Source organism: Eptatretus burgeri, chromosome 7, assembly GCF_056783735.1.
Source record: "Eptatretus burgeri isolate ZD-2024b chromosome 7, Ebu_testis_v1, whole genome shotgun sequence".
NCBI classification, from domain to species: domain Eukaryota; kingdom Metazoa; phylum Chordata; class Myxini; order Myxiniformes; family Myxinidae; genus Eptatretus; species Eptatretus burgeri.
The window spans coordinates 92,870,217-92,885,216 of NC_140967.1; the positions used below are offsets into that span (position 1 = coordinate 92,870,217).

At 43.2% G+C, this 15,000-nt stretch overlaps 2 pseudogenes; both read right to left on the bottom strand.

Annotated features, from left to right (window-relative positions):
• The window catches only part of LOC147023809 (uncharacterized), a 1,383-nt pseudogene extending 439 nt beyond the window's left edge, over positions 1 to 944 (bottom strand).
• Positions 945 to 1,306: 362 nt separating this feature from the next.
• LOC147023810 (uncharacterized) lies at positions 1,307 to 2,530 on the bottom strand (annotated as a pseudogene).
• Positions 2,531 to 15,000: the final 12,470 nt, after the last annotated feature.

Consider the following 15,000-nt stretch of genomic DNA (forward strand, 5'->3'; position numbering starts at 1 on the left):
GTGAGCTCCGGCAGTGAGTTCCAAGTTGCCCATGCAGTTTTCTTTCCATGTCCAACAAAGGCTGACACCGTATCACACCCTGTTAGGGCATGAAACATTGGAAGCGCACGCGATTTCTCTGGACCAAGACAGGCTGCAATTTTGTGGGTTGGTATGCAGCCAAAGCTCTTTCCTGTTCCAAAAGCTCACCACAGTTCATCTTTATCTGGTAGTGTATGAGCTACCATCACAGCCAACACCACAACATTGGTGTCAACAGTACGTTCTAGTATCTGGTGATGTCCGTGCTTTGCAGCATGTGCTACATGCAGCAACATTCGACTGTCTGCCTCTTCATGGTTGCATGGTTCAAGTGAGTCAATGTCCTGTTGTGGTGGCACACAGAGTACCCAGTCCCCATCTGTGACTACCAGCTCCTTGTTTTCAGTATCGAATGAATGGATGAGTTCTTTTGACAGGAAACTGAACAGTTCTGTCTTATTGATATCCACACGCAAGAAGTCCTGCCAGTTTTTTGGTCTGGGCGCAGACTCAACAACACGTCTGCGAACCCCCTTTCCACGTTTTGCCGTGGCTGTTGCTTTTAGAGAATCAATTACATAGCTGTCCCAGACCAGATCGAGGCGTGATGCATGTTGAAGCTGTCCTAAGATGCATGGGATGAACACCTGACTGGCATATTCAAGAAATGTCTTTGCAGTTCCTGACTTCAGCATTTGAATGATGGCTGCTCCATCTAATACGATATTGGTGACACTGGGAGCTTCTGATTGCGCATTGGAAAGGCCTTCCAGACACGTCAACAAGTCACTCTTGGTGCCTCGGTGAAGTCTCCCTGCCTCAGAGAGTGCTGGTGGGAATCCTTGGTTCTCGTGTCGAAAGAATTCATCAAGATTTCCATCCCGAGTCTGACAGCCGATATACAACCGAGAAAATAATTCCATGTCACTCTTCAGGGAGGAAAACTGTTGCTTTCCCTTAGGTGCTTTGTCTATAGGGGTGCCTAAAAGTGGTAGCTTATTACGGTGAAGTACATCATCGATTGACTTGGTCCTGTTTAAGAGACGTTCCTTTGTGAATTGATCAAACTGTTCTTGGCCTAGATTCTTGGCAGTACAGACTGTCTTCAATACTGAAGGGTGTGCAATTTCTTTGGAATCAAGGACAAGTCTTAGCTCTCATCAAAAGGGTTGCCCAGTTCCTCGATTACACTCACAAGTGAACGAACATCCAGCCCAAGGTATGTTGGAAGAGGTGTTTCCTCGGAGGTATCGTGTCTGACTGATGGAGTAGTGTTTTTCTGGGTTCACCTGTACTTGACACAGTTATATTTCAGAAGCTGGGCAATAGCCAGTGTTGCCGGTGTCGAAGACACCAGGCTTTGGTCCTTGATGCTGGGGCCCTCCAGCACCATGCTTACTAAGGCAAGCAAAAGTTTTGGCACAGAGTTCTCCTGGCAACTTTCATCAAATGCCCCATTGAAAGGCACTGAGTCTTCGAACATGTGTTGATGTACAATGTGTGCAGCACGTGCAAGGTGAACAGCGTCACTATCAATGTCCCCATCGCAGGCTTTGCCTCATGCAGCACCGATATCTTCATCAAATACCAGCACAACATCCCTCCCCTTACTCTGAGCACGCAGGTCTGGGAACTGGGCCAAGAGTCTTTGCTTCAGTCGTGTGGTATTTACTCTTTTGTCGTGTGCAACTCCCAACTGTTCCATTCTTGACATGTAGGGATCTGCCCGATCAGCAAGCTTAAAGACTGGTGCAGGTCCTGATTCCAGGCGAGTTTCTTCAATGTACATCATAAATTCACCAAAGGCGATTCCGGAAAGTACACGTTCGCTATCTGTCCCTTGCTGTGCATCTGCCTTGACCTTTCTTGCGCGACTGTATAGGGCCAGCAAACACTTTGTATGGTATTTGGCTTCCAATGCCACCATGTCACCCATACTGAGCCTGGCCAATAGCTCATTATCCTCAAAAACTGCTGCACTTGCCCGTACATTGCGGTCAATCTGAAATGTTGAAGCCTCATGAAGGCCATCATTACCAGCCAAATGTCCACAGAAGAAGCATGAAGGCTCGCTTGCAATTGTTTCTGTGCTAGTAGGCCGCGATCGAGTCCATTTGCATGGAGTATCACCACTTCCACTCGATCTAGCTGCTGCACTTGGTATCGTTCTTTTCTCTGCTCTTCGCTGCATTGCACTGTTGTAGCGGAGCATGCATGTGTGATGCCACTTAGCCTCGTTGGCAACCATAGCAGCTTCAATACCAGAACCACCATCTATTCTGTCCGACTGCAATGTTCTCGGTAACTGTCTTAGTTCATTGAATTTGACAAGGTTATCAGCAAGTGACTTGTACCCTCTTCCAATGTCTGACCGTTTTGACAGTGCCGGGCATCGAAGCGACTCCATTGTTAGCTCCTGGCATATGACACAAAGTTCCCAGTTTGTATGAGCTGGCTGTTGATATGCAGGCGATGCACATGTGTCCACAAGTTTGAACCGTTTTGACATGATTAATCAAGTGTCTTAGTCGCTATTATGTGCTATCGGGTCACCTATTACTGCAACCGCCACCTCTGTATCACAATATCAACCATCCACCACCACCACCACCACCACAATACTCTGCAAAGACATGAAACACATTATTAGGTTGATTGTGGTCGCTATTAAATTCATTTGTAATGTGATTGAGTTTGCACTGAAATTATCAATAAATCGCCACCATTTTCGTAAAATGGCGGCCATATCTATTTTTTATGTAACCCTCTGTTTGATATTCTGGTGCATTAGTATGACCAACTTACACCTTTTAAACGACTTCTAGAATCATAAAGTGACATCTAGAGCAGCATATCTAGATTGCGAATGCCATATGGCCACCATTTTGGAAAATGGCTACCCTGCCTGACAGAGGTAAAATTTCAAGTGCCTCCATATCTGAAATTGTTTAGAATATAATATTCATGTTTGTGCCAATTTTAGTGCTTTTATCAAAAAATGAACAATTGGTTTGATATGTTGAGCTAATCCGCTGGACTTTGCATGTATTTGGATGGTGCTTATCTCCGCAACTTTCTGGATGGTGTTTATCTCCGCACGTATCCAGACAGTGGTTATCTCCACACATATCCGGATGGTGGTTATCTCCACACATATCGGGATGGTGGTTATCTCCACACGTATCGGGATGGTGTTTATCTCCGCACGTATCCAGACAGTGGTTATCTCCACACATATCCGGATGGTGGTTATCGCCACACGTATCCGGATGGTGGTTATCTCCACACATATCCGGATGGTGGTTATCTCCACACATATCCGGATGGTGGTTATCTCCACACATATCCGGATGGTGGTTATCTCCACACATATCCGGATGGTGGTTATCTCCACACGTATCCGGATGGTGGTTATCTCCATACATATCCGGATGGTGGTTATTTCCACACGTATCCGGACAGTGGTTATCTCCACACATATTCAGATGGTGATCTCCACACGTATTCAGATGGTGGTTATCTCCACACGTATCCGGACAGTGGGTATCTCTGCACGTATCCTGATGATAGTTATCTCCACACGTATCGGGACAGTGATTATCTCAACACGTATTCAGATAGTGGTTATCTCCACACGTATCGGGACAGTGATTATCTCCGCATGTATCGGGATGGTGATTATCTCTGCATGTATCGGGATGGTGGTTATCCCACACGTAGCCAGGTGGTGGTTATTTCTGCATGTATCCGGATGGTGGTTATCACTACAGGTATCCCGATGGTGGTTATTTCTGCACGTATTCGGATGGTGGTTATCCCGCACCTATTGGAATGGTGGTTATCTCTGCACGTTTCCAGATGGTTGTTATTTCTACACATATTGGGACAGTGATTATCCTCCACATGTATCGGGGTGGTGGTTATTCCACACGTATCTGAATGGTGGTTATCTCTGCACGTATCCAGATGGTGGTTATCTCCGCAAGTATTCAAATGGTGGTTATCTCCGCACTTATCCAGACAGTGGTTATCCTGCACATATCCGGACGGTGGTTATCTCCACACGTATTGGGATGGTGATTATCTCTGCATGTATCGGGATGGTGGTTATCCCTCACAAATCCGGATGGTGGTCATCTCCACACGTATCCAGATGCTGGTTATTTCTGCACATATCCGGATAGTGGTTATCCCACATGTATCCGGACAGTGGATATCCTGCACGTATCCGGACGGTGGTTATCTCCACACGTATTGGGATGGTGATTATCTCTGCATGTATCGGGATGGTGGTTATCCCTCACAAATCCGGATGGTGGTCATCTCCACACGTATCCAGATGCTGGTTATTTCTGCACATATCCGGATAGTGGTTATCCCACATGTATCCGGACAGTGGATATCCTGCACGTATCCGGACGGTGGTTATCTCCACACGTATTGGGATGGTGATTATCTCTGCATGTATCGGGATGGTGGTTATCCCTCACAAATCCGGATGGTGGTCATCTCCACACGTATCCAGATGCTGGTTATTTCTGCACATATCCGGATAGTGGTTATCCTACATGTATCCGGACAGTGGATATCCTGCACGTATCCGGACGGTGGTTATCTCCACACGTATTGGGATGGTGATTATCTCTGCATGTATCGGGATGGTGGTTATCCCTCACATATCCGGATGGTGGTCATCTCCACACGTATCCAGATGCTTGTTATTTCTTCACGTATCTGGATAGTGGTTATCCCACATGTATCCGGACAGTGGTTATCTCTGCATGTATCAGGATGGTGGTTATCTCCCGCATGTATCCAGATGGTGGTTATCTCCCGCATATACAGTATCCAGATGGTGGTTATCCCACCTGTATCCGGACAGTGATTATCTCTGCACATATCGGGATGGTAGTTATCATTGCACGTATCGGTATGGTGGTTATCTCCACATGTATCTGGATGGTGGTTTTCTCCACATGTATCCAGACGGTGGTTATCTCTGGACGTATTGGGATGGTGGTTATCTCTGCATGCATTGGGATGGTGGTTATCTCTGCATGCATTGGGATGGTGGTTATCTCCACACGTATCCAGGCAGTGGTTATCTCCAAATGTATGTGGATGGTTGTTATCTTTCCACATATCTGGATGGTGGTTATCTCTGGACATATCCGGATGGTGGTTATGACCTGATGGTGGTTATCTCCATATGTGTCTGGATGGTGGTTATCTTCAGACATGTCTGGATGGTGGTTATGACCTGATGGTGGTTATCTCCATATGTGTCTAGATGGTGATTATGTCCGGATGGTGGTTATCTTCAGACATGTCTGGATGGTGGCATTGTCAGGACTGACCCTCCCCTAATGCTGCCTTCGCTTGCTCTCCCCTGCTCTCTCCTCATGTTGCTTTCCCTTGTGCTCCCCTCGCCCTCCCCAAATGCTGCCTTCCCTTCCACCACCCTCCCCACTGCCCCCTCCTTCCTCGCTCCCCCACTCCTCCTTGGTGTCTCTCCCTCCTCCTTTCCTCCTTGCTTTCCCCTCACCCTACCCTCCCTCCTCTCTCCTTTCTCTATCCCTCTTCTCTCTCTCCCTCTTTCTTACTCCCTCCGACTTCCACTTAATGTTCCCATCAGCGAAGTGACGGGTTGTTTTTGCTTTGTTCTAAATAAGAGGCAGTGTTGGCTGTGTTGAGGAATTTAAGGAGGCTTCATCTAGATTCTAGAATACTGTGCACAGTTTTGGTTGACACCACATCTGAGGAAGGATATGGGCTGTTTCACAATGAGGGTACCAAGTTTGTCTCACAATCACTAAAAATTCAAACTCAATATTTTTATATTTTTATTTCTCCAAATCCAACTTTGTTAATTACAATATTTGAATCCAAATTTTTGGAGCATCTGAATGAATATTTCTTATTAAAAATAATACCCCAAGGATGTTAGGAGAGTATTTTTTTAAACTACAAGTCATTCATACAATTCAACTATAGCCACAAAATAACAACACTATCAAACTTCAGTGGTTTCCATATGTTCCACAAGTATTACTCCATTACTGGAATTATGATTCAGTATACAAATGAAGTATATTTGTAGAAATATCAACAAAAGACTGAATTCAGTTTCAAATATCCAGAAAAAAGATGTTTTAATCACCACTGTCACTAATAGCACTGCATATGATGGAATTTAGCACAAAATTTTAAAACTACATGTACTTTTTTACATATTCTGAAAAAATTACTAATTTATCTCTGAAAATAAAAGTTTACCACCACAATGAAAAATATGAAGAAAATCACATATTTCTTCCGGAGAGGACGTAATTTTTTGACATGAAGCAATACATTCTGTACAAGATATAACTGCAAAGTAATACATTTATCTTATAATGCCAATACAAAATACAGCTAGTAAGTGAATTGTTGTTGTTTGTGGATTGTGCCTTAATGTGATCCTTTTTGTTTTTCTTTCGCTGTTCTCTCTTACTTGCTGCCCACTTCCTTCTGCATTCCTTCAATTCATTATCTGTCTTCTTGTTGGAAGTTGATGCATAATGTTTTCTCTTCCTTTCAGCATCTCTGGCGAGATATTCTTTGTGTCTATCTGGATTCTTTTCCTTTAATTTGCGGCGAGATTTTGCAGCAGCACTTTGGGGAATGCTGCTTGGAGTTGTATCTTTAGCACTTGCATGAGAACGTGTATGACATGTCCAATTAAACTTGACTGTCAGAGTTTGTGACATTGTTTGTGCACAGCAGTTGTGATTACTTATTACTTGATCTGGATCTGAATCTGTAATAACAACAGTTAGTTATGGTTTACTGCCATAATGATTCTTTACCAGTATTATAACCAAGCTATATCCTTACCACTATAGTTTGGGTATAATACTAAAGCAGTAACCACTATAGCAGTAAAATGCTACAACTACAGGAGAGTGAGAGGTTATTCTAACTGCCACCACTGTTTTCCACCACCAGCAGTTGATTAGTCTGCAAGCAGAAAAGTAGAAAATCTACATAAAGCAACAGGCATACATACGTCAAATATTTTTGTCCTCTCCGGAAAGTAATATTATGGGCTCTTTTATGGCTTGTATTGTACCAAATATCTGTATATTATCATTTGGGTGTAACTATATGTGATGACAGATGTTACTACATATTTATTTTTGCAAAAAGTGATCATACGGTGGGAATTATGTCATATTTCTTTCTCAGACAACTAAGTATGTTCCAGGAAGCCCAGGTTTAGCCTTCAAAAACTAGAGTAAATGTGTTAGAAGTAATCAAATTCAGCATACTTTATAAACAATAGTCAACATTGTGCTGGATGAAGCAATAATTGTACAAAATTCAATGTCATTTCATGTGATTAATCTCCTGTTGAATGCCATTGAATAACTTTCCGGAGAGGACATTTTTGACATGGACATTCAATCAGTGTTGTAACAAGATAAATTACATAAATGTAAATACCTTTTACTCATAATGGATATTCATGACCATGTCAACCATACAAAACATCAAAATTTATAGCCAGCAAGTAGTTTCCTTATAACTCGTGGCAGTTTCGGTGTTTCCGGAGAGGACACATTTTTGATGGGCACATGTAAGGCAATCAGTGCAGGCCATGCAAATAGAAGGTTATTGGTTACACTCAAACTTTGTAGCATAATATCAGTGCAGGTATATACACACTTGGTAAAACACACAATAAACTTTTTAAAAGACCCTTTATTTATATAAAAAAAATTCTTCTACAATATGCATTTCCGGAGAGGACATTTTTTGACGGACGAACGGTGGGACATATTTATTGAGGTTGAAATAAACATTTATAGTCTGAAATGAATAATATGTTGTGGACAAAGTACAGAAGAGGTATTAAATTGATGCAACAACAAATAAAAGTCCCAATTTCTGCTTGTATTTGTTTATACACTGTGAATGCAGTGTACCTGGAGAAAATGAGACAGTTATTTGTCAAAGAAATGGCAATTTTTATGCCATTCTGCCAAAAATTGACATTTTTTGTCAAATAAAAAGTGGTCCAAGTTGTGCCATCACGAGTACCAGCTACTGTCCCTCATGACAAAGATACTACAGCCTCTCATTTACCTATTTAGCATGCAAGGGTACAAAATACCAGAAATGACCATGACTGTGAAACAGCCCATATAGTTACCAAAGAGAGGGTACAGCATAGAGCAGTGATCTTCACTATTTTTAGAGGGGGCCACTTTTGCCGATAGGACATCAGTGCGAGAGCCGCCACATCACCTGCAAGACTCCATAATGGCTGCTATTAGGTCCCGCCTCCTCATACTTGTCTTTGTTGTGGTTAACTGAGCTGCAAGCCTCATTGTTTGTACACTGCAACCATGTACCGATATAGTTATGTTACTTTTATGCTTCGCGTGGAACACTCATTTGAAACCATAGGGTCAATTTCAGAGCATTATGGCGGATTATGATGGAGTGTAATCACATTTGTGTGTTATCAGCCGCACTTTGGGTCGTCAGGGGCTGCCAGTGGCTCGTGGGCCGTGGAATGAAGAACAGGGGCAGAGATCAACTTCATTAATCCTGGGCCTAGCTCAACTAAGCTATGAAGAGCAGCTGAAAGAGACAGGACTTTTCACATTAGAAAGGAGGCGATCACGAGAGGATCTGTTGAGGTTTTTACAACAATGAAGGGTATTAACAAGCTCGAATGAGCGAAGATCCTCGTCCTCTTAATGATGACGTCATAAAAACGAATATGACGTCATTGTGATGTATCAGGTTTGCGATAAATTAATTATCTGTGCTAAAAATGCCCGGCTTGATTCCCGCAAACAAAATTCAAACAGCTTGCCTAGTTTCGGAGATAATGGTTTTGGCGATTTCCATTTGCGGCGATATTATGACGTCAACTTTTTTTCTAGGAAGAATTTCCAAAATCGGAGATGGTTACTGTCTGCGCGTGGGCTTTCTTGCATATACATGGCAAGTTTCACGAGGATCCGATGAAAACTCTGGGTTGTGAAACAAAACATTTCAAAAAATAGGAATGACGTCATAAAAATGGATATGACGTCATAGTGATGTATCATATGTGCGGTAATTCATCTCTGCTAGTGCCGTTTGATTCCCGCAAACAGAATTCATAAAGCTTGCCTAGTTTCGGAGATAATTTTTAGGCGATTTCCATTGGCGGAGATATTTTGACATCATAACTTTTTTTCTCGGAGAAATTTTCAAAATCGGATATGGTTACTGTCTGCGCGGGGTATCTTTACATATATATATATATATATATATAGTTTCAGGACGTTTCGATGAAAACTGTAGGCTGTGAAACAAAAAAGTCCACAAGAAGAAGCAGAAGAACAACAATGTGAGTAAGACTTAGAGATCCTCCACGAGGATCTAAAAAGTTATCCATGGGACGGCGCTCCCATGTTGAAAGTTTCGTGGCAATCGGTTAAGCGGTTGTGAATAAAGGTGGAAAAGTGAGGGTGGCAAAATAAATAAAGGTGAGGGCCTGGCCGACGTTCCACAACCATGGTCAAGGATGATTGCGGACACCGATTACTCGTGTTAAATATTTTAAGCTGTAAAGTTGGTGTCGAACGCAAATGTTGTCCGTGTGAATAACTGGGTTCATTTAAAGAAGGGACTTCACATTTGGTCATACAGATGACCATCCGACGTTTCGAGTGCCGGAGCTGCACTGAACAGTCTGCAAGAAGAGCGAGAGCAGCACAAGCCGAGAAGAGCATTGTGGATGCCCGAAGGCATGACTGAGCGGCACTGGAACAACATATGAGTGAGAATGACCATCACAAACAGTCTTACCCCCGTGCTTGTGGTTGTGCTGACAGCAGAGTCATCCTCCCACGTGCCTATGGGACTAGGTATCTTTAATTATGGGGATTGGAGAATTCTGCCTGTTTTCCTAAAGTAGTTCGTCTGGTGTTGCCTTAATGGTTGTGGTAGCGAGTTTAAGATCTTTGGGTCTTGGGCTTAAGCGCCTGTCATGCCGTTAAGTAACACCAGGTGGGTTGACTGAGGCTGCCATCCTTGCGAGGTCGGAAAAATGTACCTATTCACTGGGAACAGGGGCACTGCAGCAACGGCATAGCCACACTCCCAGAAATGATGCAACCAACAGTGACAGGCTACGAACAAATATTTTATCAATTGTGCTGTTCACGTCTGTGGTTAAACATTGAACATCGCATTGGGTAAATAGAATGATCTAAGCTAATCTGGCTAATCTGCTCAGGTATCCATGCAATTGGAACCATCAAGGGTGAAACGTACCCTTCTCCAAGATCGTCGGTTGGACCTCTGGGACCGTGCTGCACTCACTCCCAGCTAACAATTATCGGAGAATAATGAAGTTGCCTCTTTCGCTCTTTTGCCACAATGAAGGTAATTTAGTAGTGTAATGGCTACACGTGTAATGCTAATATCCATTGAGTAATTGCAATTTTTAGTTATTCCTGGTAGCTTATTACATCTTTTCAAATGAATTTGTATCCAAATAGGTTACACAGCTCAATGACTGCCTAAAGTAGTAATCAGACATTAAAAAGGATTGGCAGAATAGCTGAGGTTGGTTGCGTGCTGTTGAGCCATAATGTGTGGTTTCGAGTCGCCACGCAGAAAGGGCTGACAGCCAAGCAGAGGATAAGCTCGGAGGGAGGATACTCGTCAATGAGCTATGTTTGGTTTTGTAGGGTACTTGTTTGGATCGCTCAGTGGTAGGGTACTTGCCGTTGAGCTGGTATGTCTGATTTTGTCTCTTCGCCAATATCAGCCTGGTGCTCTGCTGCAACAATGAGTACCTGCTCCCTCAGAGAGATGTTCACCTTGGTGTCCAATCTGTTGGCATTTGCAGGTGGACATTAATGATGCATTGGTACATTTTCAAAATAAGTAAGCTGGTGGCCTACTTCTTATAAATTATAACTTATAAATCTTATAAATAAGATTTATAAATCCCTGAGCTGAACTGCAGGAAGTATACAAGCAATGGTGAACTATCAGATAAAGTTAACAAGGATTTGCAGGGAACTTTAATGCAAGAGGAAGCCTTGAGGCCCATAAAACCTGCAAAATCGTGCGAACATCTTAGAATACCTCCAACCCCACTACTTCCAGATAACTATCCGAATAAATTTTGAAACTATTCACTGACTCTGTCACTATCCTTGCATGGCGACCATTTCATGCATTCACCACTCTTTCATTGAAAGACCCCTGCGTTACTACAGCTCCGACTCTCCTCTTCTTTACTCTGAAACTGAAGACCCCTGCCATACTACCATCCAAACTATTCAATGGTTTACTCTTAAATTGTGTCCCCTCATCATGTCAATGTCCATTCTGCTAAAAAAAACTTTTTTAGATCCTCGTGGAGGATCTCTAAGTCTTACTCACGTTGTTGTTCTTCATCTTCTTCTTGTAGACTTTTTTGTTTCACAGCCTACAGTTTTCATCGAAACTTCCTGAAACTTGGCATATATATGTAAAAATACTCTGCGCAGACAGTAACCATCTCCGATTTTGAAAATTCCTCTGAGAAAAAAAGTTATGACGTCAAAAAATCTCCGCTAATGGAAATCACCTAAAAAAATTATCTCCGAAACTAGGCAAGCTTTTTGAATTCTGTTTGCGGGAATCGAACAGGGCATTAGCAGAGATGAATTACCGCACATATGATACCTCCGTTTTTACATGTACCAACACTTGGGTGGGATCATATCAATTATGACGTCATTCCAATTTTTGACATTTTTTGTTTCACAACCCAGAGTTTTCATCAGATCTTCGTGAAACTTGCCATGTATATGCAGAAAGCCCACGCGCGGGCAGTAACCATCTCCGATTTTGGAAATTCTTCCGAGAAAAAAAGTTGACGTGACAATATCACCGCTCATGGAAATCGCCTTTACCATTATCTCCGAAACGAGGCAAGCTGTTTGAATTTTGTTTGCGGGAATCAAGCCGGGCATTAGCACAGATAATTTATCGCAAACCTGATGCATCACAATGACGTCATATTCGTTTTTATGACGTCATCATTAAGATGACGAGGATCTTTGCTCATTTGAGCTTGTTTGAAACAAAGTTCCATGATGATTGGATGGAAAATGTGGCCAACGTTCCAAAAAGTCTGTTTTCTGTCTCCATGGGTTGCAGGGTGTTTCACGCATCAGGAATAAATTATATATTTGCTGTAGTAATTGCAAATTCCGTATCCCATGGGATGTCCACCCAGCAAACTTTCAAACTCATGAGCACTCTCAAAATGAACAATTTTATACAAATGCAGATTCTTCATGTAAGGTCATAAAAACATCTCACACTCGACGCATTTCCACCAATCCAAAGCTCATAACACACCCGGCCGTGCACAAGCTGGGAGAGGAGCCAAGAGAACGGAAGACTTGAGGTTCGATGACGGGCGACGCTCGCTGTGCACCTACATTTGAAAACCCGCCATTATCCGTGTCACAAAAGCAGATCAAGACAATCGGAGAACGTGAATATTGACGATTATACAGGCATCCACTCCGTCACCACGCTTGTTTGAACACCGACCCTCAATTCCACCATTGCAGAGAGCGCTCTTGATCAAAAGCTGATCACTTCAGATTTTTAAACATTTTGCTGCAGATGGCCAAATTCCTTTTTATAATTGTACTGTTTCATTGTTGTTGTACTGCAAGAGGCCGTGCTTGTCCATCATGGAAATCCCAACTCCAACCTGTGTCCACGTGCGTGATAAAGGGCGTTGTGGACCCTTCGACAATGCACGATGAACCGGCATGGAAGTGAGTGCGGAAAAGAATAAACACCTTCGTCTGCGACGAGAGAGTTCATAGAACACCTTACCCTGCTCAGTCTAGAGAAACGAGGACAAAGGCGAGGTCGACGAGCGGCAAATTTGATTGGTCGTGATGACGTAAAAAAAAAATCCATAATACTTTGTCCAAGTCCTGTTAAACGGAAAAGTTTTGAAAGTGTTAAAAAAAAAGGCGATTTGTGTTCTGCAGTGTTCAGGTATATAATTCAATTGAAATAAAATAAAGTTTTTAAAGGTCGTAGAAGAAAAATAATTCCAGACATTTACTACTGCTGACACAGTGGAGATGACATCACCCGATCAAACACGTGACATTAGTTCTTCGTGCATGTTGTTTGTGTCCTTTATAACGTCCTTGAAAACAGTAACTTTCCTGTTTGGAATGATTTTCAATTTTGTTTGACTGCCAGACAGACAGAGGTGAACCAATTGCTTAACCCCGCTTTTAGCTTTGCGTACACTGGGTAAAACCTTACGCCGTTGATCGCTGATAATGGACGCTACATTGGCGGTGGTTGTTGACGTGCTTGTGGACCATCGGTCTCTTACACACGCAAACAAATCGAAACCGGTCACCCAACGGCTCCAGTTATTCCCACGTTCTTGCGGGGTCGGTCGAAGGGGAACCTTTTGGCCCAAGCCTTTCGTGAACTGGTGGGCCAAGCCTGACCTTTCCATGCACTGAAGGTGATCTGGGTGAGAATGTTGAATATGTTCAGGTTCAGGAATTACTCTGGATGAAAGACACCGTGGGATCTTTCATGTCCACCAGATCTTTTGCAGGAGCTGAACTCTCCTTGCGCTGGTGTCCTCTGGTGCACACCTGTGATGCAGCATCCTGCCTGCAAAAGACCAATCTGGTGGTTAATTTGTAGTCCAAGCTCTCCAGCTTGGATTTGAACGTCAGCACAGCTATAAACTGCCTCCCTGGTGTTTTGCCAGTATCAATTTGGTGATATATCGATGTGTGTGCCGTCCCTCGGATGGACATTCAGTTGGACATCCCGTCTGTCAACATTAGTTGGTGGACCTCAAAGATCCCACGGTGTCCCTCGTGAAGCCAGCCGTCACTGACACCTTGAGCAAACCAGAATATTCCTTCCTGGACTGCGTGCAGCAAGTGGTCTTGCCTTTTGAGGTTCCAACCGATACCAGGTGACACTGCTCACTAATTTAGAGCGTGGTTGCTGGATGAGCAGCAGCTTTGAGAATTTGGGCAAAACCTGCTGAACCTGACCTGACGTAAGGTTGGGGGGACATTGGGAACATCATCGCTTGGCCATGTTGATCCCCCCCCCACCCGCCACCCTACTTTGTCCCTTTCACAAGTTGTAATCCCCATTTTTGTTTTATTCTCGGGTGAAAGAGAAAGATGCTCGGCTCATTGACTTGACTGTCGTGTCATAGCGAGCGTGGGATGTTGGGCAGACAAATGTGAGCACCGTGTAATTAAATTGATCTCAGGCTCATGGAGGAGCTCGTCCGTAAATCACGTGCAGGACGAAGACATTGGGAGACGTCGGTGTACTCCGACACCAATTGCAAGGACATCGGTAGTCCGACGGCACAATCGAAGGGTGTTTGAGCGTCGAGGTTGAGGAAGAACCCATAAAAAGCAATGCCTACCTTGAGCTGAGATTCGGAATAAAAAACAAACTAATACTTCCCTTCCTTCATAGCCCGAGCTTCTGTTGGCTTAGCTCAGGGCGAATTGCTTTCTCCTTCTGAAATATCATAAATCTCATTTGGTAAAATCTCTGTGATAACTCCAGGGTGCTTGAACACACACACACACACGAGGGAAGTGAGAATGGGGCTTATGCAATGCTTTGCATTCTCCTCTTTTTATATCAACAACAAGCTCATCCACACAGAATGCCTTGTTCCACCACTTCGAGCAAAATTTGGAAAAGAGATTAAAAACAAGCTCAAATGAGCTAAGATCCTCGTCCTCTTAATGATGACGTCATAAAACGAATATTACGTCATTGTGATGTATCAAGTTTGCGACTAATTAATTATCTGTGCTATAATATAAATGCCCGGCTTGATTCCCGCAAACAAAATTCAAACAGCTTGCCTAGTTCCGGAGATAATGGTATAGGCGATTC